Here is a 20,963-nt window from a genome sequence, read left to right on the forward strand (position 1 = left end):
TACCAATTCTGTTTTATGGCCTTATCTGACGCTGGAACACGTAGAAAGGGCACCAGGTCATCCCCGGTGCAACGGGGACATAAATCAGGCAGCACCCTGCTTCCTGAGTCCCTTGCCGAGGAATACAGGGTCCGGCCGGCTCTCAGTGAGATCAATTACAGGCCATTTCTCTGCTTGTACCAGTTACTTCCACAGGCTGGAGCAGGCCTGGCCCCAGGAGCAGTTTGCAGACCGTGTCTGTGACAATAGGCAGAGCCCCTCTAGGACAGACCTGAGGCAAAAGAGCTACACGGAGAGGGGAGAAGGAAGGCCAGCAAGACAGGAAGAGCTGCTTCGGTGTATATGGCCAGCTACCCCAGGCCTCAGGAAGCTGGGTCTTAGCGAAGGTGAGTGACTTCCCTTGGACCACCCACCTAGGAAAGAGCAGAGCCCTAAATCCAAATTCACTTCTGACTGCCTCTCTAGGTTGGGCTCTAAAATGATGCCTAGGAGACAACAGACCTAGGCAGGTTTCTTTTTTTTTTTTGTTTGTTTGTTTGTTTGTTTTGTTTTATTTGAATCCAATAGGTTTAGATTCAAATTCTGACTTTTTCACTTCTTACCCATGTGGCTCGAAGCAGACCACCAGACTCCAGAAGCCTCAGTTTTCTCATCTGCAACCTGGGGGAAATAGGACGCACTCCAGCGACACTGGAGATTAAGAATAAGGTATGCAATGTAGTCGGACATGCACGGTAAGTGGTCGAGTTAGTACCATCTCTGCCATCTCCATTCTTATCTCCTTTTTCCTTAACACAGTCAAGTGTTGCAGATGGAGGAGGATGCTGGTGAGGGTCAGGGTCTGCCAGCAAGAGAGGCAGTGTGTCTGGAGACTGAAGTGGTGTGGCTGACTGAGAACCGAGTGGCATTGGATGGGGAAAGCAGTTGAGGACCAGATCCCGCAAGGCCGCTTTGGAAACCAGAATAAGGATTTAAGGATTTATGCCCAGTTAGGTCCGGAACCATTGGGCCATCTTACTCAGAGGGAGGAGTAGAGCCGTTGACCTTATGCAGCTGTGTGTCCGCTCTGCTGAAAGGCATGGGAGGATAGAGAGGTAGCCTGTGAGGGTTAGCTTCTGATGCCAGGGATGGAGGAGGGTCATGCAAAGTCAGAAGGTTGAACAACTTCCTATCTATCATAGGTAGAGCTACCTATTAGGAGACAGAGTAAATATACTTCATTTTCTGACGCTAAGGATGCTAGGTAGGCAGATGCCAGCAGGAGGTGGGTTAGACAGCAGTGGACTGAAGATGGGAAGCTGTCTCTCCCCTTGTCTCTGTCTCTGCCTACACACACACACACACACACACACACACACACACACACCCGCTTCTCTCTGAGAACATTTACCTGCAGGAATGTTTTGGTGGATAGAGTTTGAAGATGGAGGAAAGAGAGAGCCTTCCGCTTTTGTAGGTGGATCTGACCTCCAGCAGACAGGAAGCAGGGGCATGGTTAGCTTTGATTGCCAGCCTGACAGGATTCAGAGTTACCTAGGAGACACATATCTGGGTGTCTGTGAAGTTCCTAGATCACTGGATTTACTGAAGTGAGATGATCTAACCTGAATGTGGGCAACACCATTCTACAGGGTGAGGTCTTAGACTAACTAAAAGGGAAAGGGGCATCAGCTTCCCCCCCCCCCTCTTCTTCCTTCTGTGGATGCAAAGTGACCAGCTGCTTCAAGCTTAATTGTTCCGCCTTCCCCAAGCTGAACCCTTGAACTGTGAGCCCCCCAAACCTTCCTTCCTAAAGTTATTTTTTGTCAAACATTTCATCAAGGCTATGAGAAAAGTGAAGTGCAGGAATTATGTGTAAGATGCAGGGGAATGGCCCTGAACCTTTCTCCAAGATGGTGAGGGCAGTGAGGATGGTGGTGGGACATTTGTAGATGTGAGTGGGGATAAATGCCACACTATTCCTTCCTTAAAGCTTGTTTCTAGGAATGATCCCCAAGGGAAGGGATTTGGATGTAGAACAGGCCACGGTTGAAAAAGAGGAAAGGAACCCATGTTGGGGTTTGGCCCGGTTCAGGGTTTTGTACATTTGACAAATGTATCCAGAGTCTACCAAAGCCAGCCCAAACCAGTTGAGAGACAGAGTACAGTGTGCCTTATAAATCTAAAGGTGTGTGTGTGTGTGTGTGTATGTGTGTGTGTGTGTGTGTGTGTGTGTGTGAGAGAGAGAGAGAGAGAGAGAGAGAGAAAGAGAGAGAGAGAGAGAGAGAGAGAGAGAGAGAGGGGCGGGGGGCGGGGGTTCTTAGCTTCAGGAATATCCTGGTTCCAAGTAACTATGTAATTCTCTCTCCTTAGTGGTGACTTGGTGAGTGGCATGGGCACCAGAAATATGGAGGGAATGGGGACTCAGGAATCCTAGAAACTCAGAAGACATCTGAATTCCTACAGGTCTCAGGGACTGAAATAATAACCATATCCAATGCCCAATAATAACAATTCACTAGCCTTATAACTTCATCCGTAGCTGTCCTGGTGCCTTGCTGTTGCTGTGAGAAAAACTTGGCCGAAGGCAATGCGAAGAAGGAAAGAGTTTATTTCATCTTACACTTGCGGGTCTCAGCATCGGGCAGAAAAGCCCATGCAGTGTTAGCTCTGAGCAGGGAACTCACAGGGAACTCACTCACATCCAATGACATATGGAGGAATGGCACCTGCTGGTTCAGGTTCACTTTCTCATCTTCACCTAATTTCCTCATACAGCCCAGCGGATGATACCTCCCATGGTGAGCTGGGCCCACCCACGTCCGTTAAAAGTGGAAACAGTCCCTCACAGACATGCGTGCATACAGACCAACCAGACTCAACAGAAACTCTTCTTAGGGTTGTGTCAAACTGGCAGTTAAAGTTAACTTGGGCAATAGCTCAGGAACCATGAATTTTAGGCAAGGTGGGAGGGGAATACCCTGCGCATCCCATCAGAACATAATCAACACCCTGGCATTAGGTAGTCTGAGACACAGTTAAGGAAGGGTGAGTGAAAAGCTGTGGGCAGAGTTTAGGGAAACAAGTGTAGCAATATAGCATGGAGCCTGCGTCTGTGAGGGCAAGGATGCTGCAGACCTCGAGGCTGAAGGTCAGAGAGAAAAGAGTAGTTGCCTCACTTTAGGGTCCCTTCATGGAAAAGGCCACCAACGAGAGCTGAAGTGAGCTGTGGCAAGCAGCAGCCTACAGCAGTGTGACAGGGAGAAGTGAAGGAATGCGTAGCCTACCTCACCCCTTGCTTCCCTTACCGGTCTTTTCTCAGTGTTCCTATTGACCAAAACCAGCCAAGGATAGGAGCTCAGTGACAGGTGCCTGGAGTCCAGCTGCTTGGTGCCTGGAGACGAGTGGATAGTGGTAGTGTTTGTGGGGGGTGATCGTGATACTTCTTATCACCGTGACCAAACACCTGCCGAGAAGCAACTTAAAGAAGGACGCATGGCTCATGGTTTGTGGGAACAATCCATCACAGCAAGGAGTCATGGAGGCAGAAATAGTTTGTGTCTGTGGTGGCAGGAGGGTGAGGCCGCTCGCTCAGGTTTGGAGGACCAGGAAGTAGAGAATAGACAGGAAATGGAATCAAGTCCTCCGCCACAGGACTTGACCTGCACAGCTGCCTCTCCCCGCTCCATCCCTCTAAGAACACTGCCCCCATCTGGAGAATGTTGGAACATACCTGGTCCACCAATAGGTGAGCTAAAGAGCTACCTTCTAAGACACTACTAGCTCTGTACTTTGAAACACCGAGGAAACTCACAAGCAGTTGTTTTCACAGTCCTTTGACTATATCAGGGACTCTGCACGCAGCAGCTGTCTGAATGAAGGAGGCAGGAAGGAAGATTGAGACAGGAATGACAATGGCTGTTGGCACCGGGTCAATTATCTACCCGTCTCTGGGGATGCAGAGGAAGAACCATCTTTCTAGGTGGCATCTCAGGACGTCAGCACGTTGCCTATGGCTCCCTGCAGGGGAAGTCAAGGCAGGACCTAGAGTCAGGGCACAGGTGTTGACTCCAGGAGGGTGGCAGACAGCAGGCCCAGCAAGAGGTGAGCTGGGAACACAAACTGTAGGGTGACACCTGCTCACAGGGAGCAGAGGTGCCATGCCTGAGGTAGAATGTGGTAGATGAGCAGCTCCAATTAGTTCAGCCAGTACATGAAGCCGTGATGACGCTGGGAGTTGGGGAGAGAAGGAGAGCAGCCTCAGAGGTCTGGGGCCTGTGGTTATGTGGAGAGAGTGGGGCAGAATGTGTCCAAATAATGCAATGGTTCCATGCACATGAACCAGGTCTGCCACGGCTCCCGTGACAAACAGAAGGGACTTACTAGAGGCAGAACTGTGCCTGTACCCTCCCCCAAAATAGGTATGTTAGTGTCGAACCCCCAGTACCCCAGGATGTGACCTTTCAAGATAGTCTTTCAGAGGACGTTGAACTAAAATGAAGTCCTTATCCCAAGGCAACTGGTGTTCTTACCAACAGGAGAAATCTAAACACAGAGGACACTGTGAGGAAACACAGGGCCCTGAAAGATACAGACAAACTGAGGAGAGAGGCCTTGGGCAAATCCTCCCCTCCCCTTGTCCTGGAGATGCCTTGACCTCACCCTGTGGTAGCCCCAAGAGCTGCCTTCTGTAGTGCGAATAATAAAAACCCAGAGACGGATATTGGGGTTCAATCTGAAGATCAGAGAAGCAAAACAGCCAGCCGCTAGAAAAGTCTACCTCTGTCACGGCTGGGCGACTGCAGACTGAGCTCTGAGCCTCTGCCTCCTTCCATTTTATATTCCCCTTTAGTGCTGGGATTACAGGTGTGAGCCACTGCCACCGCCTGGATCTGTTTCTGCATTGATCTTGTGTAGCCCAGGGTAGCCTTGAACTCACAGAGATCCATCTGCCTGTCTCCCAAACCCTGGGATTAAAGGTGTGTGACACCACTGCCCAGCCTCTAGTGGCTTAGTTGTACCCTCTGGTCTTCAGGCAAGTTTTATTTATTAAAACATAAATGAAATATCACTATAGCCTCCTGCTGCTGCACATTGTGCAAGTCAGGGAGCTTCGGGATGTGGGGTAGGGGAGAGGGTGGGCATGGATGGAGCGGGGAGAGGCAGCTGTGCAGGTCAAGTCCTGTGGCGGAGGAGAGGAACATCCATTGCGTGACGAGTGGCTGCCGGCCTCCACAGTTGACAGCTGTGCCTGGCAGGAGCAGCTGTGTGGAACTGGCTTGGAAGGAAGGACGAGCTCTGTAAGAGGATGTTGGAGGCCCCGGGGTCAGCAAAATGGCAGGATTGCTGTGGGAACAGATTTGTTATCTTAGCCTAAGCGAGTCAGGAGATGGAACCCAGGGACCTATAAAACTCGGTGGAAGCGCTTTGCAGGGGGCTGGGGCGAATATACGATGACTCAGAGTCACAAGGCACAGACTCACAGATGGCCCTAATTCCTTCTCCCCTCCCCCACCCCGCCCTCAGCAGCCAAGGTTACCCGCAGCTGGCGGTAGCATCCCTTGCCTCTCTTCCATCTTCTCAGACGTCATTGCTCAAAGTCACCATGCCCTAGCTGTTCCTGTGAGTCCTTCCCACATAAGGCTCTTGAAGCCCATTTTAAAACAGAGTGGAATAGAAAAGAGCCTGCGCATTGGGCACTGTGCTTGGAAAAAGCGCCCTGGAATTTAGGAACAAAAGCTGGGGAGAAAGAAAAGCAAGAGCAGAGAAACCATGCCCAGCTGGGCACCGTGTCTCTGTGGGCCCAGAATATCTGTGAACATCTGTGGGTGGTGGCAAAATGCAGAAGACTTCAGAAAAGACTGGGATTGAGGGAGGCCTGGGTCCGTTATGGTTTCTGCGAGGTATCCTCAGAATCCAGCCTGAAACGACCTCCATCTCTAGACCTCCCCACACTCTTTTCTTTTTAAAGGCTTTGAATTTGCAAAACTCCTGCCTCAGTCTCCCCAGCTCTGTGGTCACAGGCGTGAGAACCAGGTCTTGTTTTTTTTTTTTTTTGTTTGGTTTTTCGAGACAGGGTTTCTCTGTGGTTTTGGAGGCTGGTCTGGAACTCACAGAGATCTGCCTGCTCTGCCTCCCAAGTGCTGGGATTAAAGGCGTGTGCCACCGCCCGGCCAGGTCTTGTTTTAAGGAGGCTTTTAGCCAAATCACTGAATGAGAAGCTAGGTGTGTCTGCCGACTATTGACTCACGTCTGTAGACAGCCATCCAGGATTTGAATATCTACCAGTTCCCAGCGCTCCAGCTCTCTGTGACTGCATAGCACAGCCCCAGATAGCACTCATGCTGTTCACAGACTGGTGGTTGGGGAGAGCTGGTTAGAAACAGCGCATCTCAGCCTCATTCCATATTGTGGGGACAAGTGAGATCATCTGAAGGCCCTGGCACTTGAGAGTCTGCAAGTGGAGGCTGGGACCTTAGCTGGGGCTGAACCAGGCCCTAGAGGTGGTCTTTCACTGTAGCCTGGGCTCTTTCATGGACTAAGGACTGGGTGCATGGGTAGGTGTCTTCAGAGTGAGCTTTGAAGTCTTAATACATATTGGGCTACATTCTACTTATTAGCTCACTGGGGTCTGTCCATCTGGAAAGGAGAAGAAACTATTAAAACTATGCCCTTGGAAGTTTGTCTGATTCATTCATTCATTCGTTCTCTCTCTCTCTCTCTCTCTCTCTCTCTCTCTCTCTTGATTTTTCAAGACAGGGTTTTTCTGTGTAGCTTTGGTGCCTGTCCTGGAACTAGCTCTTGTAGACCAGTCTGGCCTCAAACTCACAGAGCTCTGCCTTCCTCTGCCTCCCAAGTGCTGGGATTAAAGGCATGAGCCACCACCACCTGGCCGATTGTCTTCTATATTTTAAAGAAGCTGGGTAACTTGCCAGAATGACACGGGCTCCTAGAGATAGAAGCAGGGATGGGAGAGAAGAGTACTGCTCTTGCAGGGGACCTGAGTTCGGTTCCCAGCACATTGAACAGCTCACAGCCACCTATAACTACAGCTCCAGAGAGTTCTGTGTCCTCTTCTTTGACTTCTGTAACTGCAGAGCCGTGTTCCCTGCCTCTCCACATGTGTCTGAAAGCTGGAAGTTCCCGATGTTGCTTTAGCGGCTAGCTTCTCTTACTTCAATGCGCCCCTCTCTCATTTCACAAAATGATTTGGCATGAAATTCTGTTTTCTTTCCACATCACTACGATGACCAAGTTACTCTCTTTTCATGGTTGGCAAGACTTCAAAGTGTTTGGCTTGGTTTTAGGTTCAAAGACCTGCTATCTGCTAAGAAAATAGGATGGAAGAACAGAGCCTCCTGATGACCCTGGAGAATTGTTTCGTCTCCGGCAAAAAGCCTCTAAAGAGGTGGCCCATCTACAAAGCTGTGAACTTTGCAGTATTAATTCATAGTCAGTTGCAATGGATATGCACACAAGCCTTTGCACAGAAGAAGACACATCTACAAAACAACCAGTCTTCCTGAAAGCTGAAGCTCCCTCCACCCCCACAGTGAGGCAGAGCTCATCAAACACAGGAGTCCTGAGAAGGTCAAGCGTGACTTGAGAGAGGGAGAGAAAGATGATGCGGGAGGTAGGCAGGGCTAGCCCAGGCCACAGCAAGCAAGGCAGTTTTATCCTCAGTGTGCTGGGGAGCTGTGGAGGGCTGCAAGCAGAACAGGGAGATGCCGTGTGTGTCTTTAAAGAGCTTACTGTCCATTCTTTTTTTAAAAAAAAAAAATTATTTATTTATTATGTATACAATATTCTGTCTTTGTGTCTGCAGCCAGAAGAGGGCACCAGACTTCATTTCAGATGGTTGTGAGCCACCATGTGGTTGCTGGGAATTGAACTCAGGACCTTTGGAAGAGCAGGCAATGCTCTTAACCACTGAGCCATCTCTCCAGCCCTTACTGTCCATTCTGTGTGCAAAGTGGGTTGTAGGAGGCTGGAAGGAGATCAGAGAGGGTCAGGAGAACACAGCTGTGGTTTGCACAGAAGGAGATGGCCACATCATCTAGAAGTCTGGGGATGGGGACGAGAGGGTGGGGCTCCAGTGTGACCTCCAGGGCTGGCTTCTGGGGATGAATGAAAGAGCAACCAGGAGTGACTTTCAGTTTGTGGATTGAAGAACTTTGTAGTCAGGGTTGTACTATGCACCCAGATTTCCTTAGGAGGAGACACGTAGGGCTGGGGTATATAGCTCTGCGGTATCACATTTACCTAACATGCAAGGCCTAGATTCCCAATACCACCATAAACAGAAAAAGGTGGAAGCATTTAGAGGAAGTAGGATGGAGCAGGCTGGAAACTAGAAGTTTATTTTTAGCCAAGTAAGTGTCTGAATTGCTTAGTTGGTACCCCGCCCCTAAAATGAAGATGTCTAATAGGTAGTTGCATAAGAACCTGGTGCTCCGTGGGAGGCCAGAAGTCACGGGTAAACAGATGCTATCTGTGAGCCCGGGGAACTGTACAAGACTGCCTCGGGAGGAAACCAGGAAAAGGGAATTCAGGAGCCTTAGTTTTGTTTCTATTGCTGTGATGCAACACTGACCAAAGCCAACTCAGGGAGGAAAGGGTTCATTGCATCTTACACCCTACAGTCCACCACGAAGAGAAGCCAGGGCAGGAACTCAAGGGAGGAACCTGGAGGCAGGATCTGAAGCAGAGGTCATGGAAGAATGCTGCTTACTGGTTTGCTCCTTATGGCTTCCTCAGCCTGCTTGCGCTCTCTCTCTCTCTCTCTCTCTCTCTCTCTCCCTCCCTCCCTCCCTCCCTTCCTCCCTTCCTTCTTTTTGATTTTTTAAAATATATATATATATATATAAATAAATAAATATATATATGTATGTATGTATGTATTATGTATTCTGCCTGCATGTATCCCTGCAGGCCAGAAGAGGGCACCAGATCTCATACAGATGGTTGTGAGCCACCATGTGGGTACTGGGAATTGAACTCAGGGCCTCTGGAAGAGCAACCAGTGTGCCTAACCTCTGAGTCATCACTCTAGCATCTGCCCAGGGTGGCACCACTCACATCAATCATTAATTAAGATGTCTCACAGACTGGCTTAAAGGCTAAAAGTATGGAGATATTTTGTCAATTAAGATTCCTCTTTTAAGACATTTGTGTCACGTTGACAAGACCAACTAACATATCAGGGCTTACTGGGACAGGCTCATGCTGGGGACAGTCAACAAGAGGCAATCTGAGGAGAGGGGATCTCGAGGGCAGACCCACTTCAGACTACGGTCCAGCAGAGAAGGCAGAAGTAATATCAGAGAACTGATGGCCTGTAGGAATCTCAGAAGTCCTTGTGGAGGCAATCTGGAGAGAGGTCTGCTTTCCTATGATCTTGAATGTTGAGTTCTGGAAGGGCTGCTGCTAATATATTACAGGGAAGTGTGGTCAGCTCACAGGAAAACCAAGGGGGCTCTGGATCATGCCCCTTCTTCCACTCCCATGTTTGCCCCACTTAGCAAACAGGATTTTCTTCCCCTTTGCCCCTTTGCCTCTGTGCCCACTGTGTTGCTCAGAATAGGTGTGACCTGGATGAGGACACAGAGCAAATGCCCTGAGGACTTGGTAGACTGCCCCAAAGGAGACTAGCTGTATAATGAAATCTACAAGACCAGAGGAAAGGGGACGCTGAGGAACTGGGACAAAATAACTCCAGAGAACTCTGCTGGCCTCTGGGATGATCAAAGAGTGGTGTTTGCATCTCACCCTAAAACCATGCAGAACCCCATTACCCCCAGGGAGAACATCCCAGCAAGCTCACTATATAGACAGAGAACCAGGTAGAGAGGAATCGTCCAGAAGGTTATAAGAAAGGAGGATATCGGGGGCTGGAGAGATGGCTCAGAGGTTAAGAGCATTGCCTGCTCTTCCAAAGGTCCTGAGTTCAATTCCCGGCAACCACATGGTGGCTCACAACCATCTGGAATGAGGTCTGGTGCCCTCTTCTGGCCTACAGACATACACACAGACAGAATATTGTATACATAACAAACAAATAAATAAATATTTAAAAAAAAAAAAGAAAGGAGGATGTCAGGGGTCCTCTCTCTTCATCTGAGCATCTACAGTGGATCCCTGGGGTGGCATGGGCTGCGGGGAGGGCATCAGAACCTGTTTCTAGAAGAGCTGAAACCCTCCTTAAACAGGTGTTCTGGGTGGTGACAGTGGATGGGCTCTGAGAGGCACCAGAATAGTGAGGGCTGGGGCTCTTACACCCTCCAAATCCAACCTTAGGTGTGAGTTCAGCCTGCTGTCCCCTGGGAAGTGGTGACCACCGGCAGCCATGAGGCCGAGAAGCGGCTGTGGCTGTTTGGGTGGCAAAGTTGAAGCTGAAATATGAGGTGCGGAGGGAAAGAGAATAAATAGGAGACTCTGTCGCTGCTACTGGAGTTGTTAGGGTCAAAGTCTGGTCCACTTGTCCTTAACAGGTCAATTAAATAAAGCACTAGTGAAAATGAGATTTAGTCGGCATACCACATTTTATTTTTAATCATGTGTGTATGTGTGTTTGTGCACGTGAATGCATATGCTCACAGAGGCCAGAAGAGGGCACCCTAGCCCCCGGGGCTGGACTTACAGGCAGGAGTGAGCCTCCTGGTGTGGGTGCTGAGACTCAAACTCAGGTCCTGTGCAAGAACCATACATGTTCTTTTTTTTAATATTTATTTATTTATTATGGATATAATATTCTGTTTGCATATATGCCTGCTAGAAGAGGGCACCAGACCTCATTACAGATGGTTGTGAGCCACCATGTGGTTGCTGGGAATCGAACTCGGGTCCTTTGGAAGAGCACACAATGCTCTTAACCGCTGAGCCGTCTCTCCAGCCCCCCATACATGTTCTTAACTGCCTAGTCATCTCTTCACCCTTAAGTGTGGGCACACTGAGAAAAGGAACAAATAAAGACGTTCATCGAACCCCACAAGTCCAGCATTGAGGTCCCGACATGAGACTTAGGTTTAAATAGAGGCCAAGAGGTATTCATAGCTGAGAGGAGGACCAAAGTGTGGCCTGCGTTATCTCAGATTTAGACTGCCTTCTAAGGATGGTCTGCCAAGTTCCCAGAACTATGTGAAAGAAATCTCTTCCTGAGAGATGAAGTTCAGCCTTTCCACTCTCCCAGCTTGAGATCCCAGGGGGATTTTCAGTTTCTTGTGGGGGTCCCTTTAGTCTGAAGCTGAAGGGAGGGCACACGTGTCTCTAGAGACCATTTTCCCACCTGTTACCTAGCTGATGACCCACTCCTGGTTCCCACCTCCCCCAGGTACCTCCCCCAGCTAATTTAAACTTCCTTGAAATAGCCCCACGTCCCCCCAGTTAATACTGCCCGGGAAGCCACAATTTATTTGTTTCCTGACTTCAAAGAAACAAAAACCAAAAAAAACTTCTTTGGAAATGCTTAGCTGGGTTTCTTTGGCCTCCTCACAGTGCAGGCAGGTGCTGCTGCCTCCCACTGGTCTGCCCACCGCTCTGCTCTGGAGTCCTGTTCTCTGGAGGGCATTCTTGTGTTCTGCAGATGAGCAAACATTTCTCTCCCCATCTGATGACGCTTGTCTGGACTCCTCTGTCTATCCTGGTGATGTCTGAACTGTCAGGAAGCAAGAATGCCTCTTTCTCTGGGATATTTAAGAATTTGAGAGTGAAGTGAAGACACCGGGCACAAAGTTGGAAACAAGAAGCTATTCATTGTCCAAACTTCCATCCTCTGGAAGCCCAAATGGGGAAGGGGTGACTAAGGGCCTTCTGCAGAGAAAGAAACTATCTTGGAGACTGGGGAGGTCACTGAACTTCCTTGGGAAACAGGCCTTCATCTGGAGGCTGAGGAGGGGGAGAAATTTACAGAAACCTAATCCCGAGGATCAGGGGAACATAACAGGCGTGGGACTGTAGCTCAGTAGTCCAGCACTTGCCTGGCACTAAATCCTCATTTTTTTTTTTTTGATTTTTCGAGGCAGGGTTTCTCCATGGCTTTTGGTTCCTGTCCTGGAACTAGCTCTTCTAGATCAGGCTGGCCTCGAACTCACAGAGATCCGCCTGCCTCTGCCTCCTGAGTGCTGGGATTAAAGGCGTGCGCCACCATCGCCCGGCCTAAGTCCTCATTTTGATTCCCAACCCTGTGGGGTGGGCAGGGGTGGGGAGGGAAGGCACATAATATATTTTCAATAAAAATGCTAGTTATGTTTACGAATATAAGGAACTCTGGCTGGTTAAAAAGGGGAATTTTGGAATATAAAACACTTCTGTGTTATTCAAAAGACTTATCAAGATGTTTGATACACAGCCAGTCTTTAAGTCTCTGAGATTCATTCCTTTCTTTCTTTCTTTCTTTTCTTATCTCTCTCCCTTCCTTCCTTCCTTCCTTCCCTCCCTCCTTCTTTTCTTCTTTCTTTTTTTCTCCCCAAGTCAGAGCTTCACTGTGTAGCTATGGCTGTCCTGGAACTCTCTCTGTAGACCAGGCTGACCTTGAACTCAAAGAGATCCACTTTCCTCTGTGCTGGGAATAAAGGCATGCACCTCCACCTCTGGGCTTAGTCTCTGAGATCTTTGACAAAATCTCCAGGGAAGGAAAAGAGGCATCTGCAGGAATCCCCAAATTTTCCCACTAAAGATGGTCTTCCTTGGCCCATTCTTCCCTGCACTTGGGAAATAGGATAAAGAAAATTCATCTTCATCTTCCACAACAGAGGGAAGCTCTGGCAATCTCCTTTTGGCATTTCCTTCCTTCCTACATGGCTGCAAATTCCAGTCTTTTCGCTTTTATTAAGTAGGCAAGAGTGGCGAAGGAAGGGGCTCCTGGGCTCAAAGAGTTTAATGTCCTACAGTTAGAGGCCAAAGGCTGCTTGTTGCCACCGAAGTACTGTCCCCATTCAACCTACGCACACACTAGATTCTGATCTCAGTTTTGTTTTTTTAAACCACCACCAGAAAGGTAAAGGGCTACAGTTTTTAAATTTTTTAGGTTTATGTTATGTGTATGAGTGAGTGTTTTGCCAGCAAGTATGTATCTGCACCACATGTGTGCCTGGTGCCCTCAGAGGTCAGAAGAGGGTGTTGGATCCCCCGAATCTGGAGTTTCTGATGGTTGTGAACCACCATGCCGGTGCTGAGAATTGAACCCAGGTCCTCTGTAAGAGCAGCTTGTGCTCTTGACCACTGAGCCACCTCTCCAGCTTCAGTTTTCAATTCTTTATGTAAATACTCTATGTTGTACCTTAGGGAGGGGCACTTAAACACGGGCCTTTCTTGTAATAGTCCCTTACACCTCTCTCTCCCACTAGGCTGTGGGCTACACAAGCGCAGAGGCCGTGGTACTTTAGCCAGGTGATACTCATAAAGTTAGAGGGTTGAGGCGTCGGCTTTCCCATCCACAGCTGATGGAGCTAAGCATCAGAGGCCGACGCTGGACTGGATGACGTAAGCCACAGACGCGTGGGCTTTTCTGCTAGCGAAGGCCAGAATTGGTTTTATCTGTCCAGCTGAAGAAAGTGAAGGGGATTTATTGGTGTTTCTGTCTGCAATTCATTCTTAACAAAATCAGAACACAGAGCAGGAGGTTAAGGTGCATACTCCTAAAAGGAAAGGAAAGAGGAAGGCAGAGGGGGCACGCCCACTCTTTCCTCAAACTCATCTTTAATGTAAGCCCCACTTCCTCTCTGAAAAAGGAAGGAGAAGGCAAGCCAGGAGGGTCACACCGAAGGCGGTTTGCCACATGCTACAGACAAAAACCCTGAATTCAATATAGTTCACACAGGCTAGTGGATATCAACCATCCCTGGTGCTCCAACATCCCAGTGGGGTTCTTTTTGCTTTCTTTTGGGGGGTGATCCCCGGCCATCTAGGAAGGTGGGGAGGTAGGGTCTGGTCATTTCTAGAAGAGAGGAAAGTGCTTAGGGTCTTGCCTTCATCCCTCTTGAGCTGTACTGAGAACCATGGACTAGTATTTGGCAAGCAGGGGTGCCTCACACTTCCAACTCATAAGGCAAGATTCCCAACATTAGATTCTGTCTTTGGTGATCAGTCCGAGGGGCAAAAGGCAGCCGTGTCTGGTTTCTATGCTGGCAGCAGCTTCTGTGTGACTGTCTGGGAGACTGGGAAAGCCAGTCACTAACCACAGCCACATCAGAAGTGGTGTCCCCATGGGGGACTGATTCTGGTGTGTGGCCGCTAAGTCTGGTTCTCGTTGTCCCCGAAGATCCCACAAGTTCACCAGAATCCAAATTTGAAAAGTTTCTTTTCTGCGTTAGTCAGCCTGCACCAGAGTCTGCAGCAGGTAAACGGAACAAAGCAGAGAGAGACTGTATATGGAATGGCTGTCGACAACAGGCCCAGGAAACGAGGCTGACGCTAACTGACTCTCAGGGCTTGCTGGAGCCAAAGACTGTGAAAACTCAGATTTCGGCAGTATGCTCTAGGGAATTAAGAATATTTGGTGAAAGCATTAGAACTTCTAGTCACTCAGAATGAAGTGCCGATTGCAAGCAAGACTCGAAGACTCAGGGGTCATTGCTATGTAGCAGTATGACTAACATGGAGATCTGAGGAACAAGGACGTGGCATGGATACGTCTAATCACGCTGTACGAACTCATATTCGAACTCCCAAGTTCAAGTGTTCACCTTCAGTTCCTGGGATTGAAGACTCATCTATTGTATGCAGAGGCAGGGACCAAGGGAAGTGCTAGCAGGGCAAAGTTCAGAGCCAAGAGAAGCTGGCTCTAAGACAGAGCTGTCCTTTGGAATCTAGAGCCTCAGTGAGTTTCAGAGATAGTTAGAAATTTTGCCAAAGGAGAGGAGGGGAAGACACACTCGAGAGGCTTCCTTCTCTTCAAAACTCTTACATGGAAGCTAGACAATATAATCAGCAAGTAACAATCTGCTTGGGATGCGGAGTAGAAGGAGGGATCTGAGGAAGAGGATGGGGAGGAAGAGGGAGAGGAGGGAACTGAGGAAAAGGAGGAGAAGGAGGGGGAGGAAGGAGAGGAAGAGGATAAGGAGAAGTTGGGGGAGGAAGAGGTGGAGGAGAACAAAGGGGAGGAGGAGGGAGAGGAGGAGGAAGTATCTGAGAAGATGAGGAGGAGAAAGGGACGGGAGTGGAGGGAGATGAGAGACAGAGGGGAAGCGAGAAGAGAAAAGATTTTAGGAGCCCAGAGATGTAGAACTAGAGATACATCATTTGGCACACAGAAAGCAGTTACTACAAAGTCAAACCCAGGAAGAGAGGCAAAAAGGGATTTAAAAAAATGTGGTGATCTATTGGCAAAATTTAGACACTTATAGAAGCAGACTCAGAGAGTGCAGACCAAGGATGTGATCGTGTAATTTTGGATTGGATGAATTCATGAATGTGAAGATCAAGATCCTTATTTTGGTAGGTGATTTTGAGTAGCCAGAAAGTTCCGTTTGCTTGGTTTGTTGACTGAATCTTGGCTGAAATAGTGGTCTACAGAACAAAGCTCTATGATGCCATAAATTCCGGGATTACAAATGGAAGCTTGCTTCTCTGTGTGATGTGCTTCACTGCCACCCTCTTTGCATTTCCACAACAGACCTGAGGCAGGATGAAACACACAGGGGAAACTTGCGGGACTTGAGAAAGGAGAGGAGCCCCTCACACCAGGATTAAATTAATATGTAAGAGTTAGCCAATAAGAAGCTAGAGCTAATAGGCCAAGCAGTGATTTAAATAATATAGTTTCTGTGTGATTATTTCCATTTCTGGGCAGCTGGGAAACAAACAAGCGGCCTCCTTCAACAGTAACCTTCGTGCTTCTTCTTTTAAAATTCCTTCAATTCCATCATTTTTCGTTCCTGTCCTGCCATTCTTTGATCCCCATGCTGAGCAGAAATGCAGTTGGCTCACTCCCGGCTTTACCAAAGGCACTGAGGATGGGAGAGCTAAGCCATTTGAAGTTGAGAGGAGTCTCTTCTCTCGGAGTTTGTTAGTTTTTCAAATCATGAACAGATGCTGACTTGTGCTGAATGCCTTCCTTCATGGTTTGAAGTCATCACATTGCTCCTCTCTTACTCTTTCTGTTTTCCCATGGGTCCCAGCCCTGTTCTGGCTGTGCATGTCACGGTCAAGGATGGCGGACTTTTTTTCCTTGCCCCAGTCTCAGAGAGCAGAGGTGGAGCCCTCCCTACTCCCAGTCCTCTCAGGGTGAAATGACTTTTGGGATTTTTTTCCTTGCAGAGTCTACAAGATGTCCTTGAGAGACTCCTGTTGATGTGTACCTTACAGAACATTCCCTTTTGTGTTTATCCAAGAACTCCAGGGTGTCTGTAAAGGAAGTCCTAAGGAAAGGGATGAGGAGAAAAGCCCATGCTGACCTGAATCTCCATTTGCAGCACTCCTACAAAGCAGGGCTTAGTCCGCATCCTGGGCAGAGGCGAGAACAGGCTCAGAAGAGGTGAGATGCTTTGCACAGGACGACAGTGTGAAAGCCTAACTGGACCCAAATCTTGAGCTTACAACTCTGCTGGCAGGGGGGAGGGGGAGAGGATGCATATGTTGTTTAATTGGTAGAGTGCTTGCCTAGCACACACCACCAAGGCCTGGCTTCTAACCCCAGCACTGCCTAAACTAGGTACAGTGGTGCACACCCGTGATGCCAGCAACAGGGAGGTGGAGGTAAGAGGATCTAAGCTCAAAGCATTCTCTACACCTTGAGTTTCCAGACAGCCTGGACTGTACGTGGGGAAGAAGACAAGAAGAAGAAAAGAAACTCCCTTTGTTTTCTTCTAACAAGAGAAGTGAGACCAGGTCCCCAATTCACCAACCACCCTTGGGCTTCCCTGCCCTGCCCCTTGGAGCTTCGGCACCGTGTCCCTGAGTCTGGTTCCTCACTTCTTTCTCCCAGCTTCCCAATTTCCACAGTGGAAGGCCCTGTGGCCCTTTGTCTATGCTCTCAGACCTTGCAGGGTTTCTGAAGTGGATGCGTCTCCTGCCCGTGTTGTGAGTATTGGCAACACGCACGAGTTCCTTGGGTGAGGGTCGGAGTTCCTTCCTGCTCTGATTCTGCTGGTGTTGAGATAGGCTGGCACTTGCTGCTGCCTGGCCTGCTCCTTTCCCTGCTTCTGGCAACAGGCTGGACCACTTCCTAATGCCTACTGACGGAAGGCTCCCAACTGCCCCTGGTCTCTCGCTACTTCTTGCTCTGCTCTGTCTCCCAGGTGTCCTTCCTTGCCACATGCCTCTCAGTGACCAACCTGACACAGACCTTGGCAGTTGTGCCTTGGACTATAGAGGGGCTGTGCCTCAGCGGCTCAGTGTTGTCTCTGCCTCTGGATGCTTTCTCTGCTTTTCCCAGACTCAAGTCCCCGGGGATGAATTTGCATCTCACCCGACTCCTGCCAGAAGCTCTCGGAGGCTTGGGACAGTAGCAGAAACTCTCTTTTGTAGACCATCCTTTAAAGAAGAAACTCCTCTTTCTACCTCCCAAAGCCTTTGCCGACCTGATTTCCCTCCAGAGACTTCTTATCTCGGGCCCCTGTCTGGACAAGAAGGTAGGCATCCGACTGCCTCGCAGTCTACAATGGTTGGCTATCAAGAACAGTTGCCTTCAGGATGTGGGGGAGCTGGCTGGCATGTTTCCAGATCTGGTGCAAGGCTCTTCTTCCAGGGATCTGTGGACCCTACACCTGTTGGATTTGTCATTCAGCCAGGGACTGACGATGGCTAGTCCTGGGTCCCTCCAGGGTCTCCAGTGGGAGACTCTAAACCTGGACCAAACACATCTGGAGGCAGCGAAGGTGAAGGCCCCTGGGACTCCAGAAACTCAACATCTTGTCTGCACAGCTCACTACCATGGCTGAACTGCCCGCTGAGGCTGTGGCCCACTTCGAGCTGCAGGAGTTGAATGTGGGAGGCAACAAGATAAGAAATATAACTCAGGAGGCCCTGGCTTCCTGCCACAGCCTGAAGATCTTGAATCTTCCGAGTACTGGCCTGATGAAGCTACCACTGGGTTTCTGGCTGCCATGCCTAGACTTCAGAGACTGAACCTGGCTGGAAACCAACTGCAGAGCCCGACGCTATGCATGAATGAGACCAGAGACGTGTCAGGACTGATGACTCTGAATCTGGCAAGCAATGGGCTTGTGCATCCTGCCTCCGGGCACCTTCTCCTGTTTACCACACTTGCGGGAACTGCTGCTTCAGGACAAGCTGCTCTCCCTGGAGGGGCAGCTCTTCCAGAATCTACAGCAACTAGAGACCTTGAACTTGGATAGAAAAAAACCCTGCTTAACCTGGGTAAGAACTGGTTGACTGCTCTGCCTGCGCTGACCACCCTTAGCCTGCTAGACACCCAAATATCACTGAGCCCAGACCCTGGTTTCTGGAGAGCAGAGACTCTGCATACCCTGAAACTGAAGCCTCCCTCTCTCCCTGCCCCGGTGGTATTGTCCCTGCCCCGGTGGTATTGTCCCTGCCCATGTACCTGACCAGCTTAGAGCTTCATGCAGCCTCAGGCCTGAAACACTAGAAGTTGTCCCAGAACATCTTTCCTTTTTTGGAGAACTTAACTATAAAAGGCAGGGGACTGAAACTGGAGGTGCAGAACGCCTCAGAGGTCTTCCCTGCTCTTCGGCAACTTTCCCTGCTCTAGAATAGCTTGGAGGCCTTCTGCTCCCAAGACACCTCCAACGTTTTCCTCTGGCAGCTCCCAAAGCTTCAGTCTTTGAAGATCTGGGGGGGGGGGGGGGGGGCTGGAAGCAGTTCCAGATCACTGGGCTGCCTTATCACTGGGCTGCCCAGCCTACAGCTGCTGAAGCTGGAGACCTTTCAATCCATAACCCAGCCCCGGGCGGTGCAGCTGGAGGAGCTGGTGGGTGAGATTCCACAGCTCCAGGCGCTACAGCTGTCTGACACAGGGCTCAAGTCACTGTCGGCCGCTGCTTTCCAGCGTCTGGGCAGTCTCCGAGTCTTAGCGCTCTACACTGAGAAGGACTTGGTGCTGCATGACAGTCTGAGGGAGTATAGCCCTCAGATGCCCAAGTACATATACATTCTGCAGTCACACTTGGCTTGCCAGTGTGCCAACGCATGGATGGAGCCGTGGGTTAAGCAGTTCACTATACCATACATATAAATACACAGTTATGTCCAGCAGAAGTGGGTGAGCCGGCCGAGCGTTCCCTTTTCTCCTTTCTATGGAACCACTGCCCCCAGACTTTGGAGTTAAAGCTCTTTCTAGCTAGCTTTGCTTTCGTGTTTCTGCTAATTGCCTTGCCACTCTTCCAAGAAGCCAGGAACTCTTGGCTCCCTTACCTGCAGGCCTTGTTCAGGCTTTGGCTCCAGGGTCGGAGGGGGTGAGGGGCATGAAGGAAAGAGATTCCTCTTTGACGTCTTCATGTCCCACTGCAGGCAGGACCAAGGCTGGGTTTTAGAGGAATTTCTGCCTACCCTGGAGGGCTTCCTTCCAGCTGGCCTGGGGCTACGCCTCTGCCTCCCTGATTGAGACTTTGAGCCTGGTAAGGATGTGGTTGATAATGTGGCAGACAGCATGGTGAGCAGCCGTATTATACTCTGCTGTTGCCTGGAGCTCCTCTTGGCCACCTCTCTCCTGCTAGCTGCCCCCTTCCCTCCAGTGCTTCTGCTAACCTTCCTGGAACCCATTTCCCGACACCAGCTCCCCGGTTACCACATACCGGCTCGGTTGCTTCAACGAGGAGACTACTGCTTGTGTCCCGAAGAGGATGAAAGAAAGGATGGTTTTGGGGCTTGGCTGAGGAGCAAGCTGGGGCAGCCAGGCTTGGAATAGGGTGGCACACGTGAATTTTAGGGTGGAGGTAGGAGAGGCAAGCCAGCTTGACAGGGAGTCAGTGTGTCTGTGGAGAACAGGGTAGAGTGGGGCTGAGAGCCTGAAGTCAGCTTTTGCGGGTGCAGGCATCCACATGCTGGTGACACAGGTTGGTGGGCGTCGGGGACATGGGGATGGACTGGAGGTTGAAGGAGGAAAGCTGAGAGATGGCAGGTGCCCATGGGGCATGTGGCATTCCCATGATCTCTAAAACCTCAGTAAACTGGCTAAATCCGAGAAATGATGAGTTGGTTGACTTTTATATATAGTGGAAATTCAAGAGGCAGAGGGTCAAAGGGGAAATAAAGGTCGGGCATGTTGGGAAGAAGATAAAGCTTTCCTAAGCTATGGGACTTGGGACCAAGTCAAGTTCAACCGGATCCTCAAGAGGCCAAGGGTCCTTTGGTGTCCAAGGTCACAGAAGATGTTTTCGCGTCACTTCTGTGGCTGCGATAAAACATCTGAACCAAAATCAACTTAAGGGAGAAAAGGATTTTTTTTCCTTCTGATTCTAGGCCACCGCTCTTGTTGAGGAACGTCGAGGCAGGCCTGTTTGTTATTTCACACATCACTTCCAACCGGGAGCTCACTTCAGAGCCAAGAAGCCCAGCAAGATCCATGGAGGGTACCACTTGCTAGCTGGTTTATGCTCGGCTACCTTTCTTCCAGGGTTCAGGACCACTGCCTAGGTTTGGTACCGCCCATAGTGGACCTGGTTCTCCAACTGACAATCAAGACAGTCCCCCAAGTCATGCCCCAGGCCCATCTGTTCTAGGCAGTGTCTCTGTGGAGGCTTTCCTCTCAGATGACTTTAGGCTGTGTCAAGTTGACCGCTGGAGGTCACAACGCTGGGATGTGGTCCAGGAGTAGACAGATCACTTCTCCTTCAGTGAAAATATGAAGATATGCTCATGTAGATCGTCCTCTTGAGCCTCAAAGCTGCACGGTCACCCCGGATGCTCTAGCCCATGGAGTCAGCCACACACGGCTCCCAGATCACTATGAACTCCCACCCCTGGACCTTTGCACATACTGCTTCTTTACCAACAAGACCTTTCCTGGCAGGCACCTGCTAACCACCCTTTAAGATTCAGCTCACCCATCACTTTCTCCAGAGGCC

The 20,963-nt window shown here is 49.7% G+C and overlaps 1 pseudogene; it reads left to right on the forward strand.

Moving 5' to 3' along the window:
* Positions 1 to 727: 727 nt before the first annotated feature.
* On the forward strand, positions 728 to 19,963 carry LOC121447818 (annotated as a pseudogene).
* Positions 19,964 to 20,963: the final 1,000 nt, after the last annotated feature.

This window comes from Microtus oregoni, unplaced genomic scaffold (assembly GCF_018167655.1).
Source record: "Microtus oregoni isolate MIOR12 unplaced genomic scaffold, Mior012 000005F_ref0000423, whole genome shotgun sequence".
Classification (NCBI taxonomy): Eukaryota; Metazoa; Chordata; class Mammalia; order Rodentia; family Cricetidae; genus Microtus; species Microtus oregoni.